Raw genomic sequence first — 26,402 nt, forward strand, 5'->3', positions numbered from 1 at the left:
GGAGTAATGGAGCCCACCACACAGCACTGTAGTGAGTACTGAACAGGTGAGTGCTTGGAACTATGCCTCAGAGACAACAAATAATCGGACCGGAGCACCTGCCTCCATGCGAGCTGCCCGAGTCTGCCCTCACCACTTTCAGATTGGGGGACCAGCTCTCCGTGTCTTTGCCTGTAACAACTCCTTCTTTCAAGCGCAGTGGCTGCTATGATTGAATGAATCAGTCGATGTGCTGTGCCTAGCGCAGTGGCCAGCATGTAGCACAACTTCACTATGATGGTTGTTTTTATTGTTATTGCAGGCAAGCAGCCTCTCCCTTTCCCCTCCATCCCTGTAGGTGGAGAGTGCTCCACAGCCAGTGTGCAGGACAAGTCCGCACAGTACCTGGGCAACTGCCGGCGACTCTCACCACTACCACGGGTCAGGCTGTCCCACACCACACCCGCACTCTCCCGTTGGGTAGCCTCCATGTTCCACTCAAAATATTTCACCCTCCTCAGCTCCACTACTTGTGTCTTCCTCCCCCTTCTCGCTCTTGAGTGTGGCCAAGGGTCCTGAGTCCCATTGTCTCCCAGGAGGTTGGGCACTGGGCTGCTGCGGGTCTAACGGATCAGCGGGACTCTATGGAGCAATGCTTGACTTGATTTTTATAGACTCAACAGTAAGTGAAAAGTGGAGTACCAAAAAAATATAAATGCACCAATGGTCTTTAGCTAATTCAATATCATTCAGAATGCTATGGGTCCAGAATGATAGCACTGCTATTCCAAGACATGGGGGATAGCTACTAATGCATCCCCCAAATAGTGTGGCATTCTGAAGTTTCCTCTAAACCCACCTCTCCTTTTTTGGGGTGGACTTGACTGCAGCCGAGGGGGGAGGACGTTCAACCTGCCCCTTTCACTAGTCTGGGATTCAGGCAAGGGCCTGCGCACAGCTGGGCAGAGGAGAATGGGTTGGACGCGCGGTTTTAGGCTGCGCTCTGAATCTCCACGTTGTGAGAAGTTAATTCGTACCTCCGCGTAGCTTCACGATTGACATTTATTAACCAAGGGTGTTGCTGCCAACACAAGTTTTGAGTAGGTTGTGGGATAAACAGATTTCCTCTTTACACGTTCTAATCAGTGCAGAAGGTCTGTTTTTATTGAAACCGTATCTCAGCGCAAGCCTCTCCACACATGTACAGTGTTTAAATTGTGTGTATGGCTGGTGAATGTTGTAATTATGGGCTGCGTATGTTCAGAGAGGAAAATTCAATCAGGGAACTTGGGAGGTCAACACCCCCTTCCGCTCGGCTTTGGGTTCCTTATGGTTTGGAGCTTTGGGAAATCCATGCCGTGAAATGGGGGGTGACAATCCCGGCAGACATTTGTCTCCTGGCTGATTTACAAGGTTGTCTACGGATCTTTCTTTTTTTTCCCTTGATGGGGAGAAGTTTGATTCCATACTGCCTGCTTCATCCTCACACATCCCAGAGCAATTTCCAACTGGCAACCCTTCTGGATCATGTCCCGGCCTCATTTGCTGTAGTAGAATGCGCGGAATGCTAAAATCGTAAAGGGATGTCAGTGACATTGAACCCATCGGCCCAGTCCCATGTACGCTGTCGGTCATGAAGCCGTGCCCAGGCCCTCCGTGGAACTACCTGAGCAGAGGTTTTGACATCTTTCCCAGCCCTGCTGAAGGATGGAGTCTTGGCCACAGAGACCGAGGACATACTGACGGGGCTCAAAACTAGCAGCTGCTCTTGCTATCTAGGTAGCTCCAGGAGGACTGCAATTTGCAAAAAATGGGCAAAATACGCATTCCATGGCTATGGAGAACATCATCTAGCCAGGTCTACCCAACCACAGTAATTTTGCTGCTGCAAGCAAAATACTTTCTGGGGTAGGTTTGAATTGACAGATTACTGAGGCAAATTTTTGTCTCGCCCACACTCTCAGATTATTCAGCCTGTCTGTGATACTGTGCCTGGCCTTCCATGCAGATTGCACGGTAGAGATCTGGCACCCTAAACTGAATCCTCTCTGCTGACAGCTGAAAGTTAACGGCATCTGTGGCAATCAGCTGGGGTGTCTCAGGTTGGTTCCAGATGTCAAGTTGATTAATGTTGGAGTTGGGGCTGCCAGCAGCCAGGTCCTGGGAGTGCACAGATCCCCAGGAAACAACCCTGGTGGTTGCGGCATCGGTGGGTAGGGACCACGCACAGATCCTGAGCAGGCGCCAGCCCTGCTGTATCCGTTTGGCACAAGGAGCAGCAAATCCTCCAGGATGAAAACCTCTGAACGTGGAACTTTCCAGCCAGTTTCCACATTTGCTGACCCAGGGACTTGTGTTTATAAATTGACATCAATGAGTCTACACTAAGAAGTTCAACAAGGAAGACACCAGTAGGAAAAGCCCCAGTACCAAGTTAGGGTTGATTTGGTTGGGATTGGAAAAAGCAAAGAGATCAGAAAGTCCACATTTCTACAACACTTGTGATTTTCCAAGGTGATTTGTATGTTTTTAAAATATTTATTTATTTTTGAAAGAATTACAGAGAGAGGGAGAGACACACACAGAGAGAGGAGAGAGAGAGAGAGGTCTTTCATCTGCTGATTCACTCCCCAAATGGCCACAATGGCTAGGGTTGGACCAGGCTGAAGCCATGAGCTTCATCTGGGTCTCCCATATGGGTGCAGGGGCCCAGTGATTTGGGCCATCTTCTGCTGCTTTCCCAGGCACCATTAGCAGGGAGCTGGATCAGAGGTGGAGCAGCCTGGACTTGAACTAGGGCCCATATGAGATACCAGTGTCACAGACAGAGCCTTAACCTTTTATGTCAAAACACTGGCCCCATCCAAGGCATTTTGTACATCTTTCTTTTTTATAGATATGAGATATAGGGTCTTTTTTTTTTTAAAAAAAAGATTATTTATTTATTTAAAAGGCAGAGTGAGAGAGAGAGAGAGAGAGAGAGAGAGAGAGATATCTTCCATCTGCTGGTTCACTCCCCACATGCCCCCAGTGACTGTTCCACAGCACCCTGTGGCTAAGGTGCCAATGTCATTTCCCACCTCCATGGGGGCATTGTGAGAGGGATAAAAGTGCTATTGATGGCCAGGTTATTTGGTGGCAGAAGCACGGACTCATCACGTCTTCGATCAGTGTTTCTCCAAGTGTCATTCCCAGACAAGCCGTGTTGGCATCCCCCAAACCTACTGGGTTGGCATGGCTGGGGATAGAGCCATCAGTCTCTTCTGACGAGGCATTCAGGTAACTCCAGTGCATGCTAAATGTGAGAAACCCTGGCCTAGGCCAGTGCTTCCCAGTCTGGGATATTTAGACTCCAGGGCCCAGTGGATTTAGTGATGAAGCCCCATAAAATTTCATAAAACTTAGTAGCAACCCTGTTCCTAGTATCACTTTAAAAATTATTTATTGTGGGGCTGGCACTGTGGCGTAGTGGGTAAAGCCACTGCCTGCAGTGCCGGCATTCCCTATGGGTGCCGGTTTGAGTCCAGGCTGCTCCACTTCCAATCCAGCTCTCTGCTATGGCCTGGAAAAGCAGTTTAGAAGATGCCCCAAGTCCTTGAGCCCCTGTACCCATATGGGAGACCCAGAAGAAGCTACTGGCTCCTGGCTTCGGATCAGCTCAGCTCCAGCGTTTGTGGCCATCTGGGAAGTGACCCAGTAGATGGAAGACCTCTCTCTCTCTCTCTCTCTCTCTCTCTCTGCCTCTGCCTCTCTGTGACTCTGACTTTTGAGTAAAATAAATAAATCTTCAAAAAAATTATATATTGCATTTTATGTGGCTGACACATGAAAATTGAGAAAGGAAACTGATGATTAATGAAAGCTGATTGACATGTTTTCGTTAGTACAGTCACTTGTCTGGTCAGTTGTTGGTTCTAATATGCTCTGTGCTGGATACTGGATGAGACACTCTCTGTTTCTATGGTAACGATAGCCCTGTAAATATTGCTACAATACCGTACAAAATGTACCGAGAGGCAGACATGAACAGGACTGTGATAGAAACAAATCCAGGATACCTAGGGGACAATTTCCAGGCTGTGCTGTGTTGCTTCAAGGCTTTGAGTTGGGCTTGGCTGGCTGGGATGGGGAGAGGGGCTGGCAGGGGCCAGCCTCGGGTGGTCTTTCCCCACCACACAGCTGAGGACCAGGAGAAACCTGAGCCCACTTTGGGGGTTTGGGTTTGCCCCGTCTTGAGATCTTTGTCCTAGTCAACAGCATTCAGGCTCTGAGAAGCACCGACTGTCGGCTGTTTAGGACAAGACCACAGGGCCTCTGTGTCAGCAAGAAGAGACTTAAAGAAGACCCTCAGCTGCTATGTTTCTCCACCAGCTCGGCGATTGTTTCAGACACGCCTCTGATGAATCGAGGGCATGAAACCAAGCACAGTGTCAGTTTGGAGAACATTTTACTTTTATTCCAGTTCAATTACTTCTGAAAAGGCACAGGTTGAATTTCAGCTCGACTATTTCCCAGATCATTGTCTTTGCGGAAAGCCTGTCATTATGTGGTTTGTAGTTCAGAGACAGGAATATAGTCTCTGGGTTAGTGCTGCCGTTGGACGCTAGTGAGGTTTATCTCTGTCGGGTTCTTGGCTGCGGCGCCCCAAGCTCAGGGACCGATAGGCAGGGCCATCAGTGTGTCTGAGCGTGAGGGCACCACGCGACAGGGCGGGCCCAGGGCAGAGAGGTGCCCACCACGACCCTTCCCGCATGGCGACTGACACTCCAACAGCACCAGCAGTCGCCGTCTTCTGTGGCAGGGTTGGGAGGTGGGGGGCATGCTTCTGGTTCTACATGAGGTGTTAGTGTTTGTGAGGGTGATAACCTTGTCCCATTGAATTATAAAGAGAAAACAACCCAGTTGCCTGCAGAGCCAGAGCCAAGCCTCAGAACTGCTTAACTCATCCGTCAAACAAATTGTGTTTTAGGAAATGCAGGACAGAGAAAAATGCGCAAAAGAAAAGGAGATTTATTTATTTGTACAAAAGTAGACTGACAGGCGTTTGAATGGATCCAAAGAGCGTTTAGGGAGAAAAAAAAATGTGATTCATGGCCAGCTATTAAATCTTGTTTATCCTTCTTTAAACTAACCAGAAACACATTTTTGGGAAAACGCGAGTTAACAGTGGGAGCTCTGCGCGCCGGCTGCGGTGCTGCGGGGCCGTCCCGCCTCGCAGGGTCGGTCCTCTCCAGGCCTGCTGCCTGCACCCACTCGGCCGGCGGGGAAGGAACTCCTTGCTCTCCTCCAAGGGCAGCCCCACGAAGGGTCAAGTTTTACAAAGCGGTTTCAGGAGAAGGGCCCCGAAGGTTAGAAAACGTCTCCCCAGAGACACCAGCCTGGCTGGGTGGCAAGCCCTCCCTGCGGGCACCCGGCCCCAGGGGTCGCCCCTTCTCGGCATTGTTGGCTGAGCCTCCTAAGGCTGAGATTCTTCAGGGTGCTTGACAAGCACCTGAACAATGTGCTGGTATCCTGGTACCCTGTGGAATTAATCCCCCCAGCCCACAGGCGCTGGGACCCCCCTTCCAGCCCTGCCCGGCTTCTTCCCAGCGCAGGGCCACTGATCGAGTATCTTTCCCAGCTCTCCCCACCTCCCCCCTACTGCCGTGCCCTCCTTGGTTAAATGCATTAGGATTTAATGGGGGTGGGGGGTGTCAGTGTCCTTAGAATTCGAGGGGAACGTTCCCACCCTGAGCTATAGGAACCCACTTGATTTGAAAACTCCCTGAGGCTACAGTTCCTGAAAGAAGCAGGACAAACCCAGCATCTCTGGAGCAGAGCCTTTAGCTTCTCTCTGTTTTCAAGTAACGAATCCCCGTGAGGACCAGGTAGGCTTGGCCGTCTTGGTGGAGTGGGGACTGTTGGCCTACAGAGGGGACTCTGTGAAGTTTGCGGCCGCAAGGAGAGGCCTGCGTGGCCTCACTAGACCTAAAGTACTGCCCTCGCCTCTCCTGCGCTGCCAGGCTGGCCAAGCAGAGGGAGCGGCACCCCTGTGCACCGTGTCGCAGAGACCGTGCCGGCTCTGTCCTCTAGCTTCCCTCAGAAACCTTCACCTTTGCTCTTTTTCTCACCTGACCTATTTCTGCTACTGCTATCAACTCTCTGGGAACGAGAACAGTGCATTTTCCATTTCCATGTCCCTTCCCTTAGCAGAACACCTGTCACGCGAAGGAGGCAAGGACAAATGGTGAGTGAACCAGGGCTTCCTGGGGCCAGCCACAGGCCTTCTTCCCTGCCACCTGGCTGGGTCTATGCAGGCTCAAGATGCAGGGTAATGCACATTTCATGTGTTAAGATACAGATGTTGGCTGGTGCCACGGCTCAGTAGGCTAATCCTCTGCCTGCGGTGCCGGCACCCCGGGTTCTAGTTCTGGTCGGGGCGCTGGATTCTGTCCCGGTTGCCCCTCTTCCAGGCCAGCTCTCTGCTGTGGCCCGGGAGTGCAGTGGAGGATGGCCCAAGTGCTTGGGCCCTGCACCCTCATGGGAGACCAGGAGGAAGCACCTGGCTCCTGGCTTCAGATCAGCGCGATGCACCGTCCACAGCGGTCATTGGAGGGTGAACCAACGGTAAAGGAAGACCTTTCTCTCTGTCTCTCTCTCTCACTGTCCACTCTGCCTGTCCAAAAAAAAAAAAAAAAAAAAGATACAGATGTTGGCCATAATGCCTAGTGTTAGGAAGATTCTTCTTAAAAATACTTATTTATTTTTAAGATTTTTATTTTATTTACTCAAAAGACAGAGTTACAGAGAGAGGTTGAGCTAAATAGATAGATAGATAGATAGATAGATAGATAGATAGATAGTGAGAGAGAGAGAAGAGAGAGGTCTTCCATCCACTGGTTCACTCACCCAACAGCTGCAATGGCTGGAGCTGTACCGATCTGAAGCCAGGAACCAGGAGCCAGGAGCTTCTTTCAGGTCTCCCATGTGGGTGCAGGGGCCCAAAGACTTGGGCTCTCTTCTCTTTGTTTTCCCAGGCCATAGCAGAGAGCTGGATTGGAAGTGGAGCTGTCTGGGACGTTAACCTGCTGCACAATAGTGCTGGCCCCATTAAAATTAAATTCTAGTAGCAACATTTCCACTTTAACCAAAACAAGCAAACAAACAAAAAACAGTCTTGTGATGGGACATCCCAAGATACTGCTTGGGATGTCCGTGTCCTGTATTAGAGTGCTTAGACTCGAGTCTCAGTCCCTCTTCCAATTCCATTTGACTGCTAATGTACACCCTGGGAAGCCACAGGTGACAGTCAAGTACTTTCCCTGCCACTTACTGCTCCTGGCTTTGGCCAGGCCCAGCCTTGGCTGTTGTGGACATTTGGGAGTGAGCCAGCGAATGGAAGATCTCTCTTTGTAGCTGTATCTCTTTCACATAAATAAAAACTGTAAAAGAAGTCTTCACCCTCCTCCTGTGGATATTCTCAGCATCTGTGCTTCCAGGGTAAGAATCCCTTAGAGCTATAGCCACAGAACCTAGAGGACTGATTTGGTGGGATGGGCATAAAATAGACCAAGAGGCAGAGGAAGAGAAATAGATGAGAAGAAGGACGTGCTTTCTCTCTGCCTGTTGGGCTGTTTGCAGAAGGCAGGCAGAGAGTGCTAGATGTGTTCAGAAATGCCACAGTGTGCATTCTTCCAGAAGGTGCACGCACAGCCACGCGAGCACCGTCTGTTGTCTTGAGGAAAACCTGGCATGATACTGGGCCTCACAGATTCTTAGCTGGGGACCAGCCTCGCTGTTCTCTAAGTCTCACCACAGAGCACCTGCAAAAGAGAGAAAGGATTCGTCAAATACCTTAGATACAATTGCCAGGCAATACTTAAAAAAAACTTTATCAACTCTTCCCACCTGTTTACCTGACTACCTGACCAGTGTTTCTGGAAAGGACAGCAGTGAGTGGAATGTCACAGATGCATGGATGGCGTGACATGGACAGGGCTGCAGGGACAGGAGAGGACAGGAGAAGCCCTCTAAGATCTTACTCTGGCTTGGTGCATTGGCCAACTCCCCTTCTATTTCCTCTTCCCAGGGAGCCTGTGGTCCCAGCCATGCTCCTGAAGGTACCAAGGTCTCGTTGTCAAACACAGCACTCTCTAAGCCATGCGCTTCATCTCCAGGAGCCTGGCAACAAGGACAATGCGGTGGCCGTTTCGTCCCACACTCCTGCACAGGTGACCGGAACTTCGGGAAGTTATGTCTATGACCCAGCAGTTCCACTCTAGGTCAACAGAACTGAAAACAGATCTTCACACAGAGCCTTGTACGTGAGTGATAGCAGTAGTACTGATAATATCCAAAAAGTAGAACAAACCTACATGTCAACTGAAGGACAGATGAACAAAATGCAGTGTGTCCATACTTCAGACTCAAGCATTGAAAGAACTGAAGTACTGATTTTTGCTAAAATGTGGGTGGACCTTGAAAACTTGATGTTATTGAAAGGAGCCAGGGCCGGCGCCATGACTCACTAGGCTAATCCTCTGCCTGCGGTGCTGGCACCCCGGGTTCTAGTCCCGGTTGGGGCACTGGTTCTGGTCCCAGTTGCTCCTCTTCCAGTCCAGCTTTCTGCTGTGGCCTGGGAAGGCAGTGGAGGATGGCCCAAGTGCTTGGGCCCTGCACCCCATGGGAGACCAGGAAGAAGCACCTGGCTCCTGGCTTCGGATTGGCACAGTGCGCCAGCCTTAGCGGCCATTTGGGATGTGAACCAACGGAAGGAAGACCTTTCTGTCTCTATCTCTCTCTCTGTCTAACTCTGCCTGTAAAAAAAAAAAAAAAAAAAAAAAAAAAAAAAAAAAGAAAAGAAAAGAAAAGAAAGGAGCCAGCTACATTGTGTGATTTCCTTCTCATGAATGTCCATAAAGGCAAATCCAGAGAGATAGAAAGCAGATTAGGGGCTGTTGCTGACTGGGGGAAGGGAGAATGGGGAGTGAGTGCTGATGGGCTTGTGGCTTCTTCCTGGGGTGGTGGAAAGGTTCTGGAATTCCATTGTGGTGATGGTTGCTGCAGCTTTCTTTCCTCCCTGAGCTACCCAGAAACCTTGCTCCCTTGCACAGTCCAGACCTGCTGTGGGGCTGATCCATTGGTTCTTCCATCTATCCTCCCTGTCCGCTTCAGTGGCCATCCTTCAAAAACGCAAATGGGTATTCGGTTCCGAATATTCCTCTTGGTGCCTGCCCTGGGTGTAGGTCTTGGGGCTGAGCTCATCAAGACAGAGATCTCGGCTCACCGCTCTGTCTCTGGGAGCGCTGCTCTGTGGAAGCTGGATTCCTCAAAGCAGCAGGCCAGCCGGTGAGGAAGACTGATCACCCGGCGTGGAGGACGCCCCCCTGGGCAGTGTGCTCTATGTCGCTGCTGTCATTTCTGCTCGCACAGGTCAAAGCTGTGGGGTAAAGAGATGCCTCTGTCATGGGGATCCCGAGGCTGCCTCCATTCACTCTTCATCTGCCCTGTCTCCCTCCTCGGCAGGTGCTCTCATAAGCGCCCCCCTCAAGACACTTCTGTGGAAGCCACACTGCATTTGGCCACACGTGTGAGGGTTACTCAGGGATCAAAACTCATCAACGGGACAGCCGGGCACTGGCCGTGCCCAGTCACTGGGGCCCCGTGAGACCCGGCTTCTCCCTCTGCTCTCTGTGTGAGTGATACACTCTCCGTGTGAGTGATGCTCTCTCCTCCCCACCACAGGTGCCTCGATCCAGTCTCCATCCTCACTTGGTTTTCTCTCATTTCAGATCAGCACAACCAGGAGCATTTTCTATTCCCATGGAATAGAGGCACAGACAAAATGGGAAGCCTTTGTCCTACCAGCGCTGGGAAGGAAGAGAAAACCCAAAGCCAGCAAAGGCTCTTCGGCTGGCTCACTGAGATGGGACGTGGTGAAGGGGCATGGTCTCAACCAGTGCACAGTGGTCAACACAGCTCATAAAACAATGGCTCTGGGTGTAGTGTTTAAGTGGTGACTAAAGCCCAGAACAGTCAAGTGGGTTGGAAACTCTTCAAAAATTATCTACATCAGTAAACGTAGGCTGTTGCTCAGTCCATGAGGAGTGCTTGTGGAAGTAGGCTGAAGGTACCCCCAGCCCGCCCAGCCATCTGTCTGCAGACTCATGGAAACACTGACCTGAGTCATCCCCAGCAGGTGGAAGAGATGTATGTGGGGCTAGAAGTGCATGTTCCTTGGGCTGGGTATTTGACGCAAATGGTTAAGGTGCTGCTTGGGATGCCCACACCCCAAATTACTGCATGCAGTGCCCTGGACAAGTCCCAGCTCTGCTCCCAAATCCAGCTTCCTGCTAATGTGCAGTGACGGCTCAAGTACATCGGTTCCTGCTCTTGTGTGCATTTAGGGAGTGAATCAGCAGATAGAAGATCTCCCCCCCGCCCTTTCTCTTTCTCTCTCTCTGCATTCCAAATAAATAATGCAGAAATAAGGAAAAGTTAAACCAAGAATTTTGGTATCTGTCTCTTTTTGGTGGGTCTAAGTGCTGTGGTGTAAGCAACAGACAGACCCTGAATATCCAGGTTGAATGAGGTGAGATTCACTGGTGCCTGTCAGGTGTCCACAGATTGACAAGAAGCCTGGAGCTCCAGATGCCAAGCTTGCTCTGAAGTGGAATGCCACCACAGCTGGAACAGTCAAAATCAAGCACAGTTGCTCCCTTGGGGTTCCTCCAGAGACACAGTCCTGCAGGAGTGCCTCTGACTGGTTGAGCTCTCGTCCCAGGTATGCCCATGGCATTTACCTCATGGCACACCAGGGCGAGAGGGGAAAGGGTCTAGTCTCCCAGTTTCTGTAACAGGACATGGATGCGGAACGACCGAAACTACACATGAAGGGAGGCGTGAGCGCCCCGACAGCACTCGGGGCTGATGAGGAAGAGGGAACAGGTGCTAGGTGGGCAAGAAACGCCCAGTGTTTCTTTTATTTCAAGTACAGTAAATCACTTGGAACCAACTAAATTGATCAGAGCTCTTCTCTAAATGAGGATACCCAGTTAACAGTAGCGAAATGACTTTTTCCCATGCGACCTGCATTTTGGGAATCCTAGCAAAGGTGATGTCTGAGTGTGAACTAAAGAGATGCTCTCCTGCTCAATGTGCCTGCGCAGACTTGACCATTTCAGTGAAGCAAAGTGAGCGAGAATGTGGAGCGACTGAATCCAACTAGCTAAGGGGAACTGAGTAAATCCACTTTGTGGGAGGGGTCTTCACCATTGTTTCCTATTAAAACACTTAGCAGGTGATCAGCTCTTCAGGTACTGAGAGGGATGGACAAGGAGAATCACGACACAGATGGAACCTTTATATCTGTATCTAACTCTTTAGCATCCAGGTTAAGCACACATGCTGTTAGCCAATAGGGGCAGAGAAGTAGCCCAGCACCCTGTACGTGTTGTCAACTGAAGAGGGTTCTGCTGGCTTCTCCAGCATAGGCGATGCTATTAGCAGGCTGTTTACTTTGCTGTGGCCTCTCCTACCACTTCCGTTTCATTCATGGCTGAGAAGGATCTACTGTGAAAGTACTGGACTTGTTCCAAAGAAACAAAGGCAAAGGCTCATGCTGGACTGCTTTGTAAGTTTTACAGCTGCCCGCGGCCCTGAAGGATGTGGTCGGGCAAATACAGGGTGAAGTTCAGCAGGCAATCAGGGACCAGTGGACGTCCTTTCCCGCGATGCGAGAGCTCACAACTTTCACGGCAGCCTGGGAAGACTTGGCAGAAATGTAACCAACAGGAGCTGGAAGAACTGTGCTCAGAGGCACATAATGACTTCAGGGACTGCGATTGCCAAGGCACAGTGTGCTCACTGTCTTCAGGGGGAGGGGCCAGGTAGCGCTCCCTCTCCCGGGCATGCGTTCTGCTTACCTAAGCCAAGACACCTGTGTACAAGACATAGCCCGCCTCAAGGAGCTGCTCTTTCCCCACTGGTCTTTCTGAGAATCAACTCAGCTTTCCACTTGGCAGAGCAGCTCACAAGGCTTCAGCAGAAGGGAGATCCGTGCCTCTCTGTAGGATTCGACCTGGCTTTGTGGCCCCGTTAGGGTTCCTGGTGGGTGAACCGTAGATCACATTTCTCCAGGTCTCATTGCCTGTCATTTTGGTAAGAAAGCACTTGGCCAATATTTTATTGATTATTGAGAATTATGAATAATAATGCTTGTGTTTGTTGGAAAGCCTGCAGGGAAAGATAAGTAGAAACATATTTTTGTCATGGCAATGAAACAATTATCGTGTTAGTTTTTAGGGAATAACTCTAAAAGCATAAGGATTGCTTCTCTCTTTTTTTTAGGAAAGGCTTCTAAAATAAAGACTGTAATGTAGTGCTAAAGATGAATGATTTGTTGGAAAATTTAGGAATCCATTGGAGAGTACTATTAGCAACAAAGAACAAAATATAAGATGCCTTATGTTGACCCATTCCAATTCCCAGAAAATTTGGTCTCCAGGAAGGGGTATGGTGAATTGAGGCCAACTCAGCAGTGTTTCCCTCATTTTCCGTGCACTTCTTCATAAAATACAGTTACAAATTTTAATGCAAGCTTATAAAATACTCTAAGAATACTTAAAGTCTGTGTGAATACAAACAGGACTGAACTGACAGTGACCAGACACTTGTTGCATGTGTAACACAGATTCTGTTTTAGAAAAATGGAGCAATGTGGAAGTAGTATTTCACAGTCCCAGACAACTCAATCTCTTAATTATACATCTCTAGACATGACCAAAGACGGAATTTTGTAAAATTAAACATTAAAAAACAGTCAGTGAATGCCTGCGGTGACCTAATGTATTCCCCCGGGGGGCGGGTTCATGGGGAAAGTACTTTCATGTTTTTATTACTAATACATGACTCTCACCATTTCTCAGGTTGTAACATAAGGAAATAGAAATCATAGCATTGCAGCGTGGTGAAAAGGATCCCTGATGGTGGCAGGGAGGCCAACTAGAAGGCTGTGCAAGAAATGGTGCCCTGGAGATAGAAGTTGGATTGTGAAGATCCTTCGAAAGAAGAAGACTCAACAGGGTTTGCTGGTGGGTTGCATGTAGGGTGTATGAGGGAGGGGTCGAAGATGACCCTGAGATTTTTACACTGAGAAGACAGGAGAACAGATAAGCCATCCACAGTCATAAGGAGGGCTGTTGAGAAGAGCAGGCATTCTGGGAGAGAGCAAGAGTATGGTTTCGCGCTACCAAGTCTGAGATGCTTCATGACTGCCCAGTGTGATGCCAAGGAGCCAGTCAGACTAACTCTGGCAGCCACGGGAGAGGGCTATGGAAGCCGCAGGTCCTCATGTGGTGTTTGCAAGCTGGACAGGGAGGGGAGCCGAGAAGAGGATGGAGGAGAGAGAATCCAGTGCTTGCCAGCATTCAACGTGCAGGCGGAGGCACAGACGGCACAGGAGCACGTGGTGGAGTCCCAGGGAGGCAGGGAGGGAAGGAAGAGTGGGCCAAGGGAGGATGGAAGGCCAGGGAGGAACAGTGTTCAAGAAGAAGGGAAGGCATCACCCCCTCTGTCAACTGCTTTTGAAAAGTTGAGAGAGATGAGGACTGAGAAATCTGACAGTCGACTGCCCGGACTCCCCCAGGGTTCACGCTGAATGCCTGCTGTGCTGAGCATGTGCGTCCCCCCAGTTCAGTCCCCAGTGTGATTAGAAGGCGGCCCCTTGGGAAGTGACTGGGGCATGAGGGCTCTGCTCTTGTGAATGGGATCAGCGCCCTCATCAGGTGGACCCCAGAGAGCTGGTGAGCCCCATCCACCCTGTGCAGACACAGAGGAGGCGTCTTCCGGGAAGCAGAGAGCAGCCCCCATCAGGAGCCTTACTGCTGCTGCCTTGACCTGGGACTTGCAAGCTTGCAAGTAAAAGATCAATTTTTTACAAAGATTAATTTATTTATTTGGAAGGTACAGTTAGAGAGAGAGATCGAGAGATCTTCCATCCACTGGTTCACTCCCCAGATGGCCACAACAGCTGAAGCCAGGAGCCAGGAGCTTCTTCTGAGTCTCCTACCAGGGTGCAGGGGCCCAGGCACTTAGGCCATCCTCCGCTGCTTTCCGGAGCTGGTTTAGAAGTGGAGCAGCTGAGACTTGAACAGGTGCCTATATGGGACGTCACCCGTTAAGCCACAGCGCTGGCCCCCACACTCTTTGTTGACTGTCCCCCCCCCTCCCCTGTCCCACTCCCTGGCTCCTCTACTGATGTTTCATAGGATCATCTCCCAAAAAACTACTTGTCTTAATCTATTTTATGTGGATTTAACAAAATGCCCAAGACTGTGTCATTTGTGAAGAAAAGATAGGAATCTCCTACTTCTGGTGGCAGGGAAGTTCAAGATCAAGTGGCTGCACTTGGTAACAACCTCATAAGATGGCAGATGGGATCACATGGTGGGAGTGTGGGGGTTGTGCATGTGTTGGAAAGAACAGGGGAGGAATAGGAAAGGCATGTTGTAACAACCTGCTCTCCTGAGAACCAACTCATTCCTGTGTACAGAGAAATACATTCATTCTCTTAAAGGGTCTCCAACACGGTTGGTAGGGGCTGTTGTCCACTGCTTTCCCAGGTGCATTAGCAGGAATATGGTTAGGAAGTGGAGCAGCTGGGACTTGAACCTTCGTCTGTATGGGATGCCTGTGTTGCACACAGCAACTTCACCTGCTGCATCACAACACCAACCCCTTATGCCAGCAAGTTTACAACTGAGTATCAAGCCCATGATGTTTCAGTTTTATTCTCTCGTTTGCTTGTTCCACAGACTTTCCAGAGGCAGGCAATTTATCGTGTGAAAGAGACTTGCTTTCTTTATGAGTTTATAGGGTTGCTGATTCGTATTTGTGAAGGTGAGAAACCTTTTATCAGCATCACAGTGAAAAATAGAACGTCTTGGGGTTTTCCAATAATTTATCAAAAACTTGTGAGCTTATCACCACGATCCTGAATATAATACTATTGGAATTGCACTGGGGCTTTGTGCCTGGTTCTTCATGGTTCTCTGTGGACGGCCCTGGAGGTGCCTACTGAGAGGGGAGCAGGAGGCCTCGCTCTGTGTCTACCTCTCCGAGTCCCTCCCTCCCTGATTCATGGCAGCACACGTCTCCTGCTGTGTGAGAGCTGTGCTGCCTGCTGCTTTACCACTGCTGCTGGGCAGGCCTGAAGCCGAGTGCTCCCTGTTCTGCCTGTGCAGCTCCCCTGTGAACCACAGAATGCCCTCTCCTGGCTCCTCAGGGGACCCGGTATTTCGAGGCTGGTGTATTGACTTGGCACACAGGAGGCATGTGTTGAGTATTCGTTGCCTGAAGACCATTGGATCCGTTTATTTGTTGAGCAGCTCAACAATGGGCGACCATTGTTCTAGATACCGAAGTAACAGTGGTGAAATAAGAGGAACGGAAATCTCTGCCTTGGGGGGTCTGAAATGCTGGAGAAGGAAAAGCAGTGGTTCTCATGCATGTGCCCGTAGTTCCTGGGTAGGTGGCAAAGACTTAACTCCAAGAAGCAAGATTTAGCAGCTGGATGCTGAGAGCCTATCTCGTGCCCATTGTTGTAAACACTCTATCTAATGCCCTCATGAACATACAGTAGGAAACACTGATCCCAGTCTTAGAAATATGCAAAGGGAGGCTCAGAATGGTGAGTGAATTTCCCAAGACAGTGGTGTTAGGTTGGCAGAGCAGGCATTTGAGTCTGGGGCTCTGTGACACCAGGGCCCCTGTTCCTAACCTTCCTGGCATGTTGCTCTCATTTTCTGTTGACTACTAGCAGGCACATGTATCTGGGAGAATAGGGCATCGATGAAATCTGGAATCTTCTAACTTGGTCATGGACCAGCATGACAGCAGATGGCTCACTTGAAACCAGGCTTTTACTCTAATTGGTTGAGAGCCCTAAGAACTCCAGCTCCTCTGATGAATTTCTGTTTGGCTGCAGATGCAAATCTGAAGGCAAGGCCAGGATCCTAGGTTCCGGAGTTAACACCTTTACAAAGTACAAGTTTTCACCATGAAAATAAGGAGAAGAATGAAGAAACTTGGCAATCCACCCGCATCACCTGAAAATCAGTGGCAAACCCAATGCCCACCAGCAGATGAAAAGGCAAACAGAAGGTGCTCCATCTATGCAGTGAAATACTATTCAGCCTTAAAGAGGGAGGAAATCCTGCTGCATAACGTGGGAACCTTGAGGACATCAGGTTGAGTGAGATCCGCCTGTCACAAAAGACAAACACTGCATGATTCCATGGATCTGAGGCATGTGAAATAATCAAATTCGTAATGTAGAGTGGGGGGGTGCTGGGGGCTGGGAGATGTGGAGGAGTTGTTGCTTACTGCATACAGAGTTTCAGTTTTACCAGACGAGAAAGTTCTGGAGATTGGTTGAACAACCATGTGATCATACTTAACATGACTAAACTGTACACCTAAAAAAGGTGCAGATGTATGTTTTATATGTCTGGACTTTTAAAAAGAGTTTACTTATTTATTTGAGAGTTAGAGTTACAGACAGTGAGGGAGAGACAGAGAGACAGGTCTTCCACCCATTGGCTCACTCCCCAAATGGCCTCAATGGCCAGCACTGAGCTGATCCAAAACTAGGACACAGGAGCTTCTTCCAGGTCTCCCATGTGGGTGCAGGGACCCAAGCGCTTGGGCTGTCTTCTACTGCTTTCCCAGGCCATAACAGAGAGCTGGATTGGAAGAGGAGCAGGCGGGACTAGAACCAGCACCCACATACGATGCCAGTGCTGCAGGCTGAGGATTAACCTACTGCACCACAGCGCGGGCCCCAAGAGTAGTTCTTTACAGCAAAGTAGACGGGAAGGTGGAGCTTTCCCCTGTCTGCCTTCCCCCACACGCCCATAGCCTCCTCCACTAGCAACATCCATACAGTGACACACTTGCTGCAACTGACACATTTTCTACCCCAAGTCCATGGTTCACATTAGGGCTCACTCCAGGGAGCTGGAAAACGTGTGGTGACCTTTATCCTCTATTATAGTATCATACAGGATAGCTTCACGGTCCTGAAAATCCTCCGCCCTCCACCTATTCATTTCCCAGCTCCCAACCTCTGGCAACTACCTGCCTTTTTCTGTCTGTAAAATGTTGCCCTTTTCAGAGTGCTGCCTGTTTGGAATCATGCAGTGGGTAGCCCTTTTAGATTGGCTTCTCTCAGGAGTATGAGGCCGAGCTTCCTCCTCGCCTTTTTGTGACGTCATAGTTCATTTTTCGGCATTGCATAATAGTCCATTGTCCAGAGTCATGTTCCATTTATCTGCTCACTTCCTGAAGGACATCTTGATTGCTCCCAAGCTTTCACTATTGCCAATAAAACTGCCATAAACATCTGTGTGCAGGTTTTCGGGTGGACATAAGTTTCCCAGTTCTTCAGATCCAATGCCAATGAGCAGAATTGCTGGAGTACATGATAAAACAATGGTTCATGAAACCAGCAAACACTATTCCAAAGTGGCTGCACTGCTTTGTATTCTCACCAGCGAAGACTATGAATTACTATCGCTCCACCAGCATCTCATATTGTTTCACGTGTTTTTAACCATAATAATAACAATAATAATAGTAGAAAGGGGCTGCGCTGTGGCACAGTGGGTTAAAGCCCTGGCCTGAAGCGTCAGCATCCCATATGGGTGCCGGTTCTAGTCCTGGCTGCTCTTCTTCTGATCCAGCTCTCTGCTATGGCCTGGGAAAGCAGTGGAAAATGGCCCAAGTCCTTGGCTCCTGCACCTGTGTGGGAGACCGGAAGAAGCTCCTGGCTCCTGGCTTTGGATCAGCGCAGCTCTGGCCATTGAGGCCATCTGGGGAGTGAAGCAGCAGATAGAAGACCTCCCTCCCCTATTTAAAAAAAAAATAGTTAAAAAAAATGAGTAGCAGCTCCCTCACAATCCTGCCTCAAAAGATACCAGAAACCCAGACAGCATGATCTTGGAATCTTTGAAAAGCCCATTTCTATGTAAATATCAGTGCAGGAGAATTAGTTTTACAAGGGAGACTTGGGAAAGAGAGTCTGACTTATATTTAAAGACACAGAAGAGGAAATTGTCCAGCCAAGGAGAGCTGTGCGCCACGGGCTGTCTGGATGCGCACTGTGCATGTGAGCGGTAATTACTTCCACACAGACCTTGGGCTACACGCAGCCTCCGGCTCCAGTCTTAGGCTTCAGTGAAGGGTGGGCCGCCTGTAGGTACCTGGGAGGCTGCTCTACCCAGGAAGCAGAGCACAAAAACTTCTCCCTTTTAGTAACGCCCCAGAAGCTGCCAGCTGGGAGGCACCCATGACACGGTGCACCTGACCTGCCTGTCTCCTGACGGCAAGCCTTCGCATCCTGGTTCTCTTTCGTGCTCAAGAACATGTTTTCCATTGTGCCCAGGAAAGGCTGCAGCCCTGTGGCTAAGGGCAAGGCACACCAGCACCGGGACTGCCAATGGGCTGTGTGACTGCCCGAGAATCTGCAATGTGGTCCTCTATGGTGGGTTGGGGAGAAGGAATGGGGAGACACATACCCTGTCTTCAACCACCTCCAAGGCAGCTGGGTCCCGGTGCCCACAAACAAGAGGACTTTAGGAAAAGGGACACTTGCAAATACTGCGTTTCCCACCAGAAGTTAAAACAAGGCACGAAGCAGCAGGGGTTTGCTGCGTTCGGTTGAGTTGGAGCAGCTGTGCTGAGCGGCGTCTCTCGCCCCCATGGAGTGGAAAGCAGTGTTCTGCCCCGGGTGGGCGCTGCTTCCATCCAAACCAAACTTCCCCTCAATGACTTCATTGAAAGCTGGTTTACATCATGAAGAGAGACTCCATTTATTTATTTGTAATAACTTCAGGATTTTATGGACCCACAAGAGGATGTAATTTAAGAAAACATTAGCAAGCTATTCCAAACACCAAGGTTTTGAAACTGGCTTGCCCAAATCATCATCAATGGAAATATTTCACTATTACAGATGAAAAGCTGTAGCAAAACTGCTTTTGAATGAGGCTTTGGAGGAGGAGAAGTTTTAAAATGTGTATTTTGGGGCACAACATCCCGGGGTCCCAGGAAGAGACAACTGGACTTCCAGGAACTCTGTATCACCAACATATGACCTAATAGGATCGGGTCCATCCAGTGCCTCCCTGGTGGGGCATTAGCCCTATAAATATCTTAGAAAAGATGGGCTGGTACACCCTCTGAAGCCTTGTTGTGCGCACAGTGTTGGAGGGAATTACACGGTGTCTGCATTAGGGTTTTTGAGACAAAATAATCAAGAGGTTACTGGGAGAGGGGATGAGCTAAGAATGGTCCCTCACTGCAGAAATATGTTTTTCAAGTTCCCCTTCTATTAGCAATCATATGTTAGTGATGTTTTTAATCTCTGTCCACAGGCAACATCGTCACTCTCCAGACATCTTTTGGAACTGTGTGCAGCCTTCCCCTCCATTGGTGGCACGTGGGATCCAGTGGAGGGAGACACAGCTACCTTACCCAATAGGTGCTCATCTTACAGGCCCAGGAAACATGTGTTGAAAAGGACAGCTGTGCACACAGGGTCACCTGCTCATCTCACTGTCATTACGCACATAGACCTGCATTATACTTGCAAATACATATGTGTTTAGGTATTTGTCTCCTACTCCACTCCCCTAGACTCACCTCCTTGAGAACACAATCAAATCGTGTTTATGCAGGTAGCTCTAGGCCTGCACTGGTGCTCAGTCATTGAATGAGTTTACAGAGCATCTACTGTGCCGAATGAATGCCGTGTTAAGCACGGAGGGCCCGAGGGAGAGGATAGAATCTACAGATACAGAGAGAGGCAGAGCAGAGAAAGAGATCTTCCATTTGCTGGTTCATTCCTCAAATGCTGGAAACAGCCAGATGTCTCCATGGCCAGGCTCTACCAGCCCGAGGCCAGGAACCAGGAACTCAATTGGAATCTCCCTCCTGGGTGGCAGGGACCCACCTACTTGGACCATCACCTGCTGCCTTGCAGGATGAGCATTCGCAGGAAGCTGATGTTATGAACATTTTTCTATGGATTTTTGTGTGAAAATATATTTTCAATTCTCTTGCATATATATTGAGGAGTAGGAATTGTTGGTCATATGGTAACTCTGTATTTAACATTTTGAGGAACTACAAAAATGTTTTCCAGTTTAAGTTCCTATCAGTGATGTGTGGAGGTTGTAACTTCTCTACATCCTAACAGTTTTCTGCCTATTTTAAAATTTTTAAAACTGTATTTGAAAGGGAAAAAGATAGAGAAATATTCTTTTTGCTTTTTTTAAAAAATTTTTTATTTATTTGAAAAGCAGAGAGAGAAAGAGAGAAAGAGAGAGAGAGAGAATCTTTTAGCCACTGGTTCATTCTCCAAATGGCCATAACAGCCAGAGCTGGGCCAGGCCAAAGCCAGAAGCCAGGAACTTCATATATGTCTCCCACATGGATGCAAGAGCCCAAGCACTTGGGCCATCTTCCAGTGCTTTCCCAGGCACATTAGCAGTAAGCTGTATTGGAAGTAGAGCAGCTGGGACTCTAACTGGCACCCATATGGGCTGCCAGCACTGCAGCCGGCGGCTTAACCCATGACGCCACAATGCCAGCCCCAAAGACAGAAACATTACATTGCTGGTTCATTCTCCCCAGACGCCTACAATAGTGCACTGGGCCAGGCCAAAGCCAAGAGTCCAGAACCTGATATGGGTCTTCTCCATCTGGAAGGCACTGACCCAAGCCATCATTGCTGCCTCTCAGGGTGCGTATAAGCAAGAAGACAGAAGTACAACTGGGCTCAGGACTGAAACCAGGCACTAGATTGCAAAATATGCCTGCACCTCTGTGTTTCCTTTCTTCCTTTCCTCCATTTCCTCCTTCCTTCCTTCCTCCCTCTTTCTTTTTTTTTTTTCTTTCTTTCTTTTCCTTTCCTTCCTTCCTTCCATTTTATTATTACAGCCATCCTCGTGGATATGAAGTGATATTTCGTTGTGGCTTGATTTGCATTTCTCTGATGCCTAGTGATGTCAGACATCTTTCCATGTATTTACTGGTCATTTACTGGTCTTTGAAGAAACATCTATTCAAATCTTGTGCCCATTTGTAATTTTTTCTTATGGAGTTGTGAGAGTTCTTTCTATAGTCTAGAAATAGAGCCCCAGAATATTTCATCCCACTCTGTGGATTGTCTTTTCACTTCCTGGACAGTGCTCTTTGAGTCACACACATTGGGAGCCAGACCCAGGGTGCACGCCAAGCACTCCGATGTGTGATGCGGATGTACCAGGAGGGTCTCACCCACTATGCCTAATGCTCACCCCAACTCCCATGCTTTCTTCTAATAGTTTTATAGTTTTCATTCATATATTCACACTCTGATCTATTTTGAGTTAATTGTGTAATGTTTTGAAACAAGGGATGTGGATATCCAGTTGCCCCCACCTCATGTGATAAGGAATTTTCACTCCCCCACTGAGTGGTTTCAGCACTTTCGTCAACCATCAGTTGACCTTAAGTGTATGGGTTTACTTCTTTATTTTGTTTCTCTGCACATTTACCCTTATCTATTACAGTTCTTGGTTTCATTACAGTAGCTTTGTGTATGTTTTTAAACCAGAAAATTTGAGTTCCCCCATCTTTGTTCTTTTAGAAATTATTTTGGCTGTTCTGGGTCCCTAGGCATTTTCATATGAATTTTAGGATCAGTCTGTCCATTTCTACCAAAGGAGGGGCAGACCTAATTTTTATAGGGATTGCACTGAATCTGTGGATCAGCCTGGGGACTGTCACTGTCTTAGCATTAAGTCTTTCCTTTCAAGAACAAAGGGTGTCTTTCCTCTTATTCAGGTTTTCTTTAAGTTCTTTCAACTATGTTCTATAGATTCCAAATGCCTTGCTCTTCTTTTGGTAAATGTATATCTGAACATTTTGTTCTTTTTTGATGCTATTATAAATGGAATGATTTTCTTGATTTCACTTTTGGATTATTCATCACAACTGATTTTTGTACATTTATCTTGTGTCCTGCAATCTTGGTGAATTCACTATTACCTCTAGAATTTTCCTTGTGGATTTCTTAAGATTTTCTATACATAGGACGAGATCATGTTAAATGTGAAAATAGACAACTGTACTCCTTCTTTTCCAAATTGCATGCCTTTTATTTATTTTTCTTGCCTAATTTCCCTGACTAAAACTTCTAGTATGTGTTGAATAATAGTGGCAAGCACAGACATCCTTGTCCTAAAGGAAAAGCATTCAAACTTTGACAGTGAGTTTCACTGTAGGCTTTTCATATATGGCATTTATTAGGTTCAAGAAGCTCCCTTTCACTCCTACTTTATTGAATGTTTTTAATCATGAAATCATATTGAGTGCTGTCAAATGCTATTGCTGCATACATTGAGATGATCTTACAATATTTTCCTTTATTCTGTTACTATGCTGCATTGTACTGATTTTTTAAATCTTGGCTCACTTTTCATTACTAGAATAAAGCTCACTCAGTCATGCTGCACAGTCTTTTTTATATGTTGCCAGATTCAGTTTGCTGATTTTGTGTGTTTGTGAGAATTGTTACATCCATATTTATGAGGGATATTGGTGCCTTATATGTTTTCTTGTGATGTTTTTGCTTTTGGTGTTAGTGTAATGCTGTCTTCATTAAATGAGTTGGAGAGATTTCCCTTTTCTGTTTTCCAAAAGATATTGTGAAAGTTTGGTGTTATTTTGTCTTTGAACATTTGATAGACTTTACCCTTGAAGCCCTCTGAGCCTAGGCATCCCTTTGTGGAAAGCTCCTTGATTCTTGGCTCAATCTCTTTACCTTTTACAAGTCTATTTCTTCCTGACTCACTTTAAATAGCTTTGTCTTCCCAACAATTTGTTTTTGATACAAGTTATTCAATTTTTGGCATAAAATGTTCATAGTATTCTCTTATAACCTTTTTTATTTCTGTAAAACTGAGAGTGATGGCCCCTCTTCAATTCTTAATTTTATTAATTTGAGTCTTTTATCTTTTTTCTTGGTTTCCAGCTAATGAATTGTCAATTTCATTGGTATTTTCAAAGAATCGGCTTCCAGTTTCATTAATTTATTTTATTTTTCCTCTTTCTTGCTTCTATTTCATTTATTTCTACTCTAGTATTATATTTTCTTCATTCTTTTCAGTTAGGTTTAGTATGTACTTGCTTTCCTAGTTTCTTATGGAGTAAGTTTAGGTTACTGGTTTGAAATTATTTTTCTTTATAGAGTCATTTACAGATACAAATTTCCCTCTAATCATTGCCTTAGCTACATCCCATGTTTTGTTACATAAGTTATCATTTTTGTTCACCTCAAAGTATTTTCTGATTCCCTTTTGATTTTTTGACCCAATGGTTATTTAGAAATATGATGTTTAGTTTCCAGATATTTATGAATTCCCAAATTTCTAATTATAGTTCATTATGGTTAGAGAGCATATTTTGTATGATTTCAATCCTTTTACATTTACTGAAGTTTATTTTTATGGGTTTGTGTATGATATAGAGAATGAACTATGTGCATTTGAGAAAAATACATGTTCTGCTGTCTTTGGATGGCATAATCTATAAATGTCTGTTATGTCCAGTTGTTTTATAGTGTTACTCAAGTCTTCTTGTCTTTGAATCTTGTGTCCAGTTCTACATGTTAGTGAAAATGACACTGAAATAGCTAGCTATTACTCTTCAATTGTCTATTTCCCCATTCAAGTCTGTGAGCTTTTGGTTCATGTACTTTGAGGCTCAGTTGTTAGATTCATATGTTTATGTACTTGCTATATTTTCTTGTTGGGTTGACCTTTAATCATTTAGAAATACTAATCTTTGTTTCTAGTAACAATTTTTGCCATAAAGTGTATTTTGTCTGATATTATCATAACCACTCCAGTTCTCGTGTGGTACTGTTTGCATGTTATCTATGTCCATCTGTCTGCTTTCATTCTATTTGCATTTTTGAGTCTAATGTGTTTTTATGGGGAAGCTGTAGTTGGATTCTGATTTAGTGTTTGTTTTTCTAAATCACTGTATCAATTTCTGCCTTCTTATCGCAGTGGTTCATTCATTTACATTTAATGTAATTATTTTTTTAAAAGATTTATTTTACTTATTTGAAAGAATTACAGAGACAGGTAGAGATAGAGAGAGGTCTTCCATCTGCTGGTTCACTCCCCAAATGGCCACAATGGCCAGAGCTGAGCTGAGCTGAAGCCAGGAACCAGGAACTTTTTCCAGGTCTCCCAGGTGTGTGCAGGGACCCAAGGACTTGGGCCATCCTCTGCTGCTTTCCCAGGTATATTAACAGGGAGCTGGATCAGAAGTAGTAGAGCAGCTGGGACTCAAACCAGTCCCTATATGGGATGCTGGTGCTGCAGGCCAGGGCTTTAACCTGCTGTGCCATGGTGCCGGGCCCCTATTTAATGTAATCATTGATAAGCTAGGATTTATGTTTATCATTTGCTACTTTTTACCTCTGTGTGTTTTTCTTTTTTGTTCCTTTATGTCTCCCTTATTGTCTTTTGTATTAAGTAGGTTTTTTTAGTATAAAATTTTAATGCTGTGTTGTTTTATTTATTTACTTGAGAGACAGAGACAGAGATAGAGAATGCTCCTATACACTGGTTCACACCCCAGATGCCTGCAACAGCTGGGGCTGAACCAGGGTTGAAATTGGGAACTGGAAATTCAAATCAAGTGTCCCACTTAGGAGATGGGAATCCAATTACTTGAAATGTTACTGCTGCCTCCAAGGGTCTCCATTGGCAGGAAGCTACAGTATAGAGTCAAAGCTGGAAATCAAGAAAACTAATTTTCTGTTGTTTTTCCCACTGGATAATCTCAATTGATATGTCTTTGAGTCTGCTATTGAATTCTCTGATGGTAATTTTGGAAGTCAAATCTACTGGATTAGGGGATATCCAACCCAGCTGGGAAAATATTATTTCTATGTCTGTGAGGGTGTTTCCAGAAGAGATTGGCATTTGAATGAATGGAATGAGTAACTAGTAGAAGACTTGCCCTTACCCAGTTTGAGAAAACATCATCCAATCAGCTTCATGCTTGCTCTCTCTTCTAGAACTGGGGCATCCACATTCTCTTATCCTTAGACATCAAAACTCCAAGTTCACTGGCCTTCCAACTCCAGGTGTTTGACACCTGAAATTAACTGACAGGGTCAGCATTCTCTATAATCACTGAACCAATTCCCCTAATATATCCATCTCTCCCTCTCCTTCTCTACACACACACACACACACACACACACACACACACTTAGTTCTCTAACCGTGATTTCCTTTAGTTATATGGATCTAGTAATTATACTGCCTTAATAATTCTCTCCAGCAAATCCAATTTCTGATTTTCCTTTGGAAAAGCCTTTTTTGGCTGCTTTTTCTCCTTCTTACTTATTGGGTTATACTTTCAGAATTTCTTTGGGTGCCTCATCAGCTTCTGTTGAAAGTTACATATGAACTTCCACTTTGACCATGGCCTTGTCTAAATATGATCAGAGTCAGTGAACTCAGGGGGCTTCCATAGCCTTGGAAGCTCATGACAAGAGCCTAGGGTGATTACTGATGCCATAAACAAGAGTGCCAATTTGTTAAGTCAACAACAGGAGTCACTGTGCACTTACTCCTCATGTAGGATCTTTGTCCTTAGTGTGCTGTACATTGAGATTTAATGCTATAACTAGTACTCAAACAGTATTTTTCACTTTATGTTTCTGTGTGGGAGCAAACTGTTGAAATCTTTACTTAATGTATGCTAAACTGATCTTCTGTATATAAAGAGAATCTAAAATGAATCTTGATGTGAATGGAAGGGGAGAGGGAGTGGATAAGGGGAGGGTTGCTGGTTGGAGGGACGTTATGGGGGGGAAGCCATTGTAATCCATATTCTGTACTTTGGAAATTTATATTCATTAAATAAAAGTTTAAAAAAAAATAAAATGTCATTTGACCCGTAAAAAAAATTATCAACTCTGCTTCTTTTCCTTTTTTTAAGATTTATTTATTTATTTGAAAGTCAGAGCCACAGTGAGAGAGGAAGAGACAGAGAGAAGAGAGAGATCTTCCATCCACTGGTCAATCCCCAAATGGCCACAATGGATGGGGCTGGGCCAGGCCAAAACCAGGAGCCAGGAGCCTCATCCAGGTCGCCCATGTGGGTGCAGGGGCACATGCATTTAGACTATATTCCACTGCTTTTTTCAGGCACACTAGCAGGGAGCTGCATCAGAAGTGGAGCAGCTGGGACTTGAACTGGCGGGAGACAGCATGGGATGCTGGTTGCTGCAGACAGTGGATTAACCCACTGCGCCACAATGCCAGGCCCAAAATGTATCAGCTCCTGAAATCAGATCCTTTTCTCTCCTCGTG

The 26,402-nt window shown here is 46.8% G+C and overlaps 1 long non-coding RNA gene across 3 annotated transcripts in view; it reads left to right on the forward strand.

Annotated features, from left to right (window-relative positions):
- LOC103352326 (uncharacterized) overlaps nucleotides 1-25,890 on the forward strand; it is a 35,429-nt gene extending 9,539 nt beyond the window's left edge. For 2 of the 3 annotated variants that reach the window (XR_011382138.1, XR_011382137.1), the window contains 5 exons: nucleotides 8,048-8,278; nucleotides 9,750-12,117; nucleotides 12,885-13,049; nucleotides 14,772-14,856; nucleotides 15,944-16,260. This is a non-coding gene — a long non-coding RNA (uncharacterized lncRNA). Of the gene's footprint in view, nucleotides 1-8,047; nucleotides 8,279-9,749; nucleotides 12,118-12,884; nucleotides 13,050-14,771; nucleotides 14,857-15,943; nucleotides 16,261-19,391 lie in introns of those variants that run through there. The other variant, XR_007914347.2, reaches the window with a different exon arrangement.
- The last annotated feature ends 512 nt before the right edge of the window (nucleotides 25,891-26,402 follow it).

Source organism: Oryctolagus cuniculus, chromosome 14 (genome assembly GCF_964237555.1).
Source record: "Oryctolagus cuniculus chromosome 14, mOryCun1.1, whole genome shotgun sequence".
NCBI lineage: Eukaryota > Metazoa > Chordata > Mammalia > Lagomorpha > Leporidae > Oryctolagus > Oryctolagus cuniculus.